This window comes from Orycteropus afer, unplaced genomic scaffold (assembly GCF_000298275.1).
Source record: "Orycteropus afer afer isolate SDZICR_OR568_19922 unplaced genomic scaffold, OryAfe1.0 scaffold00162, whole genome shotgun sequence".
Classification (NCBI taxonomy): domain Eukaryota; kingdom Metazoa; phylum Chordata; class Mammalia; order Tubulidentata; family Orycteropodidae; genus Orycteropus; species Orycteropus afer.
Window position 1 is genome coordinate 6,377,355 of NW_006921749.1, and position 9,301 is coordinate 6,386,655.

The 9,301-nt window shown below is 37.2% G+C and overlaps 1 pseudogene; it reads right to left on the reverse strand.

Annotated features, from left to right (window-relative positions):
* Positions 1–1,496: 1,496 nt before the first annotated feature.
* On the reverse strand, positions 1,497–8,687 carry LOC103201736 (annotated as a pseudogene).
* Positions 8,688–9,301: the final 614 nt, after the last annotated feature.

The window sequence follows — 9,301 nt, forward strand, 5'->3', positions numbered from 1 at the left end:
CAATCTGCTGTGAGCAGCTTATTAGTTGCCTTTGAGTGTGGTCTGTTTCCAGTATATATGATGGAGCTTAGAGAAAGGTCTCTAGCTTTTTTTTGCACATTTAGATCCTGCATTTGGCTGAGTCTTCATCTCAATTTCCTGGATTTGAACCTGTGGCCTGCCATGTTGCCTGCTGATCTTGGGACTGGCCATTTTACTTGTTGATCTTGGGTTATTTAGCAAGGGCAACCAGTAGCTGTGTGAGTCAGAAGAAGCTTTCAGCTCCAGTGGGTCTAGAATAAGAGGCAGAACTAAAGTCCAAGGTTGAGGGGCCTTCACCTAGCCCCTAGAGCTGGCATTCTGAATTTGGACTTCTAGCCTTCTAAGAGGAGAATAAATTCCTATTTGTTAAAGCCATCCATTAATGGAATTTCTGTTAGAGCAGCACTGGAGAACAAAGGCAGTGTGATATTTCATGGACATTTTTCTGACTATGTGATCACTAACATTGTCAGGTAAAGAACAACTATCTCTTTGGGTGTATTCCCAGACTTCTGAAAGCTGTGCTTTGTTTTATTAATTTCTTATCATATTGAAATTATTTTATGTATGACTTTCCTATTCAGAATATGTCTAAACATATGGCTGTACAAATGGTATATTGTTCATTTTACCTACAACAAAGAATTGAAGTTTGAAATGTTGTAGTTACTGTATCATATGCATTTTACATTTCATGTAATTATGTATACATTAACTTATTGATGGTTTTGCAGATACAAAGTATAGTAATATTATATTATTAGAGGGAGTGTACTTATAATGTCAAAATAGTGTCATATTCACTTACATTTGTATGTAATGACAGATTTTTTTTTTTTTTTTTTTTTTTTGACTGCTACTCTGGTAGCATAGTGCCTAAGGCACTTGACTGCTAACCAGAAGTCTGGCAGTTCAAACCCACCACCCACTCCTTGGAAGGAAGGTTGGGCAATCTACTTCCCTAGTCATACTGCCTCAGAAACCCAAGGAGGGATTGCTATGAGTGGGGTCTGACTTGATGGCATATAACAGCAACAATACAATTAAGCAGTTGCAGAACTGCTAGTATTCATTAATCAAGAAGGAGATTAGGTCAGAAGGCAAACTTTTCATTTCCTTCCAAATACATACTGCAAACATCACAGAAACTCATAACACATTCAACAGGGGCTGGCTTCAACACAGAGAGACCAACCAAGGGTGAATAGGGCAGATCCACAGAGGTCAGACCTGAAGCAATGCTCCAGAAAGCTTTAATCTATCCAGCCTGACATTCACCTTGGCTCCTTATACATTGGTCCTGAAGTTCATTGCCCTTGGTCAGATTCAAGTCCAAGCAGCTCTTTCCCACTCATATTCCAAGCCCATCACCACTTCCTATTCTAAGGTGGCTAATTCATAAACAGAAATCCAGATATCTCCAAATACACTTATCCAGCTGTTTCACATGGCATTGCTACAAGGCAGGCCCCAGCTCAAATTGTATACAGGACGTTCCCCTTGCTGTCAAAGAACTCTGCCCTGTCTGCACTACTTTCTGGTAAAGTTCTGGACACTTGACTACTCAATCTTCAACTCCTCCAGCTTCTCATCACTTGGTAATCCATCACTATCAGTTCTTCCAGAGCCCTCACGGTTACTGGTGGAGTACTTCTGCAACTCCCTCTGATGACCCAGGGCTGCAGCTCCAGGCACAAAGCTCTCCTTTATTTCTTCCAGGTTCTGGATTCTTTCATTTCTTCTCCTCTGTCTCTTTGGTGTATTTGTATGATGAGTTTTTCACTCTATCACTTTCAAGGCTGTGCTGCGACTCTGGCCTCTGGATGAGGCTTCACCTTCTGGCCTCAGCAAAGAGCCTGATACAGGGTGGCTGACAGAGAACTGCTTGTGGTATTCCCAGAGGCCTGAATCTGCTGGAGTGAGTGGGCTAGTCCAGCTTTCTTAAGAACTCTTTGATCCTGCTTCAGTTTCTGTTCCAGTGTGGGTACAAACTTGCTTTTTAAAACCCTTATCATTGATATCAGTGCTGACATCAAAGCCTTCGGCCAATCTAGGAACTGAGCAGGATTCTGCAAATTCCTTATGTAAACATCAGATCTGCTCCATGGCTTCCCACATCAGGGTCCTGGGCAGGGCACCTGGAGCCTCCATTTGCCTCTGAATTTTCTGGAACTGGATTGCGTTTTTCTGTGGTTTCAGGGCACTGAGAGAGAGAACCTATAGCAGAGGCCAGGCGTAGAAGCAAGATGAATGGTTGGAGAGCCTCAGGCTAAACCAGCCCTTTCCTCTTTGTAAGTAAAGGCAACTAGGCCTTGTCTTAAGCTTGCTCTGTCTGCTTAGTCCATGTCATCTAACACCTAAAACAATAACGGCCCAAAAGCATGCTGAACTCCAATGGGTGATGAAATATATAAAAGAACACGTGGTCACAAAGTAGGTGAACACCTGCCCCTGCGCCCCAGACAAATGAAAAGGAGCAAGGGCCGCTCTGGATGCTGCAGCTGAACGTACGATGCCCGGGGCTGCGCTCTGGAGTGCTCTGGCGAGAGGCCTTGCTTCAGACTGTGGGCCCGGGAAGGAGTTGGTACCTCTCACCTCCTACAGCTCCTGCTCCTCTGGCTCCCAGTTGGAATCAGGGTCAGGATCACTGCTAATAGGGCCTGGGCTCCCTACCCCTTGCGTAGTGAACCCACAGGCAACAGGAGCAGCCTGGACAAGCCCGCCCAGAAAGAGCCAGAGGGCCCGCCATGACGACGCAAGCAACCACTGTACAGCATTAAGTGCAGCAGCACCAGGTGTGAGGGGGTGGGACCAGAAATACAAAGAGCAGGTGAGATCTCCTGTCCTTGTGTAATGACGATTTGAAGGACCACATCCGTGGTGCAGCCAGTGGTTTTTAGGTCCTTGAAAATGGGAGCCACATTTTCACTTATCATTTTAGCCCTGATAAATAATTCATATTCTTTTAATGTCTGGGCTGTAAATAGAAGAACAGAGAGGCTTGGCAAACATACATTCTGGAAGTTGATTAATCCTCTTTCAAGTTTTTTACAGAATTTCAGGAGCCTAAACTGTTACTAAAGAGCTCTGGTGGTGCAGTGGTTAAACACAAAATTGCTATCCAAAGGTTGCCAGTTTGAACTCACTAACTGCTTTGTGGGAGAAAAATATAGAAGTCTGCTTCCATAAAGATTTATAGCCTTGGAAACCCCTTAAGCCAGTTCTTCTCTGTCCTATAGGTTCTCTATGAGTTGAAACTAACTTGATGGTAATCTGTTTTTGGTTTTAAAGTATGACTTGTAGGAGGGAGAAGGGTTAGGGAAATAAAAAAAATAATAATAAATAGGAGCTTTTTGAGTTATTGTGGCGATGAGAAACTGCTTCAGGCATTAATATGCAATCTTTCAATAAGGTCTTCATATTTTGTTTCTGGGACATCATCTATTTCCATACCTTATATGCACAAGCAGATGTATCTCTCTCACAAGGTTTTCTCCTTTATGTCCTAGAACCACAAATCAATAGGGAACTGACTCTCTAGTTCTGGCCTTTTAAAATGACCTCTTACTAAGGTTTTTGGTCATATATACCTTCTATTCTGCCATCAACTAGGCTTTGTAACTAGGGCCATATTAAAAAATGTTTTTTCTTTTTTTTTTATCATGTCACTCTATAAGAAATTGATCCCAGAAACATTCATGTCTCTCATTTTAGATCTTACTTAACAAATAATATGCTAAAAATACTTAGTTGCAAAATATTACTCTAACAATTTCCAAAATTCTTACTGACTGAAGCAACCTGAAGCAATGTTTCCCACAGTCATTAGCAGATATTTATTGTAGTGTGTTAGACATTATAGATTATAAATAAAGACCTGTTCCCCAACTATAAGGAACTTGTAAGATTTATACTGCTTAAGTATATCTGTCTTCACTGTGAATCCAAATCTGAAAAGGTAAATTCTCACTGGGATTGATGTGTGATGTGGCATCTGGGGTAGGTAAGTCATGGTTAAATATTGGAATGAGTCTGTTTTGGCAACTAGGGGACTGAACCTGGTAGAGTTGTTTAATAGTTTGTTATAAACATGCTGACCTTGATCCAAATACAATGTATCAGAGTTCAGATAATCTTTTTCTACTTTTATTCATACATAAGTAAAGAATTTTAAATTCAATATTATTATACTTGTATGTATGGCTATCAAATTTATCTGAACCACTTGAAAGTGAATGGAGCAATTTTGATTGTATTAAGCTGTTTGGATATATTAAACTGCCGCTGAGTATTTAAGGAGCCTGGTGGTATAATTGTTGTCCACTAAGCTGCTAATTGAAAGGCTGGCAATTCAAACTCACCAAACAATTTCACTGGGGAAAGACCTGATGCTCTGTCCCCTTAAAGATTACAACCTACAAAATCCAATGGGGCATCCATCACATTTGGTCTCTATGAGTTGAAAACCAAACTTATCAGCACTTAACAACAACTGTATATTTAGTGTTACAAAGACCAATGACATAACTGACATTTATGTTGCTAAGAGAAATAAAACAGAACATTTGACAGTTTTTATGGCAGTATTGACAGTTTATTTTATATAAAATATTCAGAGATATGTAGGTGATTAGTGAGCACTGCCAAAAGCCATATCAACAAAAAAATCGAAAGCAATGTCATGTTTAGATCATCACAAAAGAGAATATGTTGAGATTCTTTTATTATGAAAGTTTTAAACTGTCATCTTACTAGTAGGAGTAATGAAATTGGTGAATATTGCTATTGAAATGAGATATAATTTTTGTGGTATTAAGTGCATATTCTTCATGCTCATCAGGCCATGTTAAGTCCGTCCTCTGGTTATTTCTGCTATATGCTGTAGTGAACCCCCCCATTATTTCTGTAACTGTATTCTCTTTATGACCACTGGCTGTCAGTGCCAATTAGAATTTAAATAGTACAGGAAAAGAAAATTTAAATTTGAACCAGCAAATAGCTGTCATCAACACATTACTGAAACAAAGTCATTTGGAGGACCCGATGAATTGTGTTAACATTCAGACTCAGAAGGCTAAGAATGAACACAGGATGAATTTAAAACAACATTATCTTTTTAATATTCTTATAAACTTTTCTAAGTAAAATAATTAGACTTGATCAATGAAAATTATCACTAGGACGGAAAAGATTCATTTTGCAGAAATAAATTTTTGAAATTGAAATATTCAGGAATGAGAATTAGTTCTCTTAAATTTCAGCAAACAGAGCTCAGTAACTCTATTTTTTTTTTTTTTAACCCTGCTTTTGTAAGCAAAGAGGATGTTTTTAACTTTATTAGCTGTTGTAGTAGTTAGGTACCATTGAGTTGGTTCCAACTCTTAGCTACATCAGAACGAAACACCCATTGTTTCAGTGGTTGTATCAATCCATCTCATTGAAGATCTTCCTTTTTTTTATGACCCTCTAGTTTAACATGTTCGGAAGGAAGATGGGGCAATTTACTTCTGTAGTGATACTGCCTCGGAAACCCAAGGAGGGGTTGCTATGAGTCGGGTCCGATTCAACGGCACATAACAACAAGTTTAACATGTATAATGTCCTTCTCCAGGGAAAAGTCCCTCCTGGTAACACATCCAAAGTTTGTGAGACAAAGTCTGACCATCCTTGCTAAGGAAAAATCTGGTTGTACTTCTTCCAAGACAGATTTGGTTGTTCTTCTGGCACTCCATGGCATATTCTATAATCTTTGCCAACATCATAATTCAAATGTATCAATTCTTCTTCAGTCTTCTTTATTTATTTTCTAGCTTTCACATGCATCTGAGGTGATTGAAAATAATGTGGCTTGAGTCAGACACACATTAATGTTCAAAGTGACATTTTTGCATATTAACACTTTAAGGAAGTCTTTTTGCAGCAAATATTTGCACAGTGCAAAATGTTATTTTATTTCTTGACTTATTGTTAGGAATGGATTTTCAGTTGTTTTGTAGGTAGCAGTGATGAATTTGCATGTTCATCCCCAATCTTAATCTAATTTTTCTATTTTCAAGAACACTGACTATGGACAAACTGTACGTGGAAAAGAGAAAATATCATAGTCCAAAAAACACAAGGGTGCATAAAGAGCTAGCAGTTGTTCATGAGGTGGTAAAGGATTCAAAAAGTGTGAAAAACATGAAGATCTTTAAGCTGGGTCTACAAATTTGGGTAGGAGTTTTCCAGTAGGTTTATCAGGGCAAATAGAGGAAAAGAGAAGTATGAAATCATGAAAAAGCATAGAATATTTGGAGATGAGTGATCATAGCTGGAGGTATGTGGAGTGAAGTGATAGTAGTTGGAGACTGGAAATGTAAGATACCAAAAGTTTTGTACTTGGTCATGTAACAATGGGAAGCTAATATCTGTCGACCAAGTTTTATATAAGAGTTTATTTGATATGTTTTTATAATTTCACTTTAACACTCTAATATTTCATTAAAATTAAATATATAAATGCTTTTTAACTGACAGCACTTATATAAACCTTATAATAACATATACAAGCTATTTTTTGCTCTATTGCTCTCATCTACCCTTTGGTAGCGTAGTGCCTAAGGCACCTGACTGCTAACCAGAAGCTGGTGGTTCAAACCCACCAGACACTCTCTGGAAGGAAGGTTAGGCAATCTACTTCCATAATGATACTGCCTCAGAAACCCAAGGAGGGGTCACTATGGGTCACATCCGACTCCACGGCAACAGTTGTGGGTTTTTTTTAACCTCTTCCTTATTTACCCTGGAGATTAACCATTTCAGTTTCTTTAATTCTTCTCGAATTTGCTCTAAATTTCTAAGCAACATGCTTATATTGACTTGTAGTAGTTGGTTTTATTATTTTAGTTTTGATTTCTACTATGGAATAGTAACTATCCTCCCATACTCGGTGAATTGCCCTTCTTCCATTTCCCAGTGTAGTTATATAATTATTTTTGGTTATTGATTACATTTTTAGGCCTACATAAATATGATTCAAAGCTGAGCTATGTAAAGAGCTTTTTCCATTCTTGTACAAATTTTTGCTTTTCCAAAATTAATAATAATCAAATTTTGACTTTTATCAGATTTTTTCACTATTAGTAAATCATCTCAATATTCTGCCAAAAACAAAAATATTTTCTCAATGTGTACAAGTAAATGAGGGGATCTATAACTTCCCCCCCTTTTAAAAAATGAATTTCACATCCCTTTTGGAGTTCTCTATTCTCTACTGCCAATTTGATGGATACTATTCTTTTCTTAATTTACACATTCAACACAGTGTTCTTCTTTGACTTTAGCACTGTGCTTAAGTCTAAATATTGAAGATAATAGGATGAACAAGATAGACATGGACTCCTATGTCAATGGAGCTTATAGTATTTAACAAGAAAGAATTAAAAACACAAACAGAAACAAAAAAGCAAATAAGCAAACAAAAAAGTATAATGAAAAATGATGAAGGGCTATATACAATGAAGGAAACAAACAGGGACAAAGAGAATAACAGAGATGAGGAGTGAAGACATATGTCATATGGAGTGATTAGGCAGGATCTCTCTGAAGATGTTATCACTATTTTTCATACACGAGAAAAAGTAGAGTTCTGTGTTGAATAATGAGAACCAAGGCTAACATACTGGTATAAGATATACTTTCTTGTTACTATGTTAAACAGTGACCGTATGGGATATACTGTCCTATTCCTATATTGGACATTGCTGGGTGACACAACCACTTAAGTGTTCTACTGATTCCTTAGATGTTGGTGGTTTAAAATCACCAAAGGTGCCTTAGAAGAGAGGCCTCGTGATCTGCTTCTGAAAGGTCACAGCCTGGAACACTATGGTGCACAGTTCTACTCTACAGCAGCAACTAAAATTAACAACCTCCCTATGTTAAAAAATGCTAACATCAAGCAGAAATAACAGATGCTTGCTCCAGGAAATACCTGTTCTTGGGAAAAAAGGATTATGAATCAACTAAAGTATTCCTTGCCGAGACTACAACTTTTGCATGATGACTTACTTCAAAACCCTTTATTCCTTTGCACACCAATCAAAACCTATTAAGTCATAAATCCTACCCAAACTCAACCATTTCTCACCTTGTAACATTTATTTTAAAATCACTGAGACTGGGGAATAATTTTCCATTTTGAAACACCACTAAGATACTGGCAAGATGGTTCCCTGCCTTGCTGTAATAAGTCTAATAGTCTCAGGCTTGCTGATGGTCTTTTGGAAACTAAACAAAGGACAAGAGATGCTGATAATGACAAAAGTAGTTTGTTGGTAGCCAGATCTGAAACTTAGAACAACAAACAAATAAACTCTTTATATCTATTCCCTTATTTAGCCCCAAGCCAAAGTCCAACACTCACCTTTTACTGTCCACCTTTTTTTTTTTTTTTAATTTTTATTGTGATTTGAGTGAAAGTTTATAGAGCAAATTCATTTTCCATATAGCAGTTCATACATATTTTGTCTCATGGCATTGATTCCAATGGGACAGCTTTCTGCCCTATTTTAAAAAAAAAAAATTCTTTCACCTCTAGGAAAGTAATTACCTTGAAAAATTAATCTCCTAATTGAGCTAATGATGTATTCTGAATTCCTGAGGGAATTTCTCTTCTGTTCCAACATTTTTGGTTACTTAATTATAACTAATTTTAATATTCAAAAAAAATATATTTTATGAACATAAATCCTCTCATTAAAAAATTATTATATAGTTAAATTTTGTGCACATGTGTACACACAGACATACACACAGGTTTTGTCACTAAATCCATAGAAATCGTGAGATTGCTAGAATGAAGACTCTATGATCCAATTCTATTGGATGGACACACAGACATTTTCACAGTGTTGGCAATTGAAAGGCATTATTATTTACAGAAGGTAAAAAGTAAATGCTAGAACAGATTACTTATAGAACAAAAGTAGTAAACAGGAACAGATTTGAGGTGAACCAGTTCCCTCCACTTAGCACTGTAAGAGAAGAACTTATGTCAGAAAGGGATCCTTCATGAATATGGACACAAAAATATTCAATAAAATCCTAGCCAATAGACTCCAACAACATATCAAAAAATAATATATCATGAATAAGTAGGATTCATATTAGATACCTAAGAATGGTTCAACATTAGAAAAACAATAAAAGTAATCCATCACATAAGTAAAATAAAGGAAGAGTCACAAAGCAATTGACACAGAAAAGGAATCTGATAAAATCCAATACCCATTCCTGATAA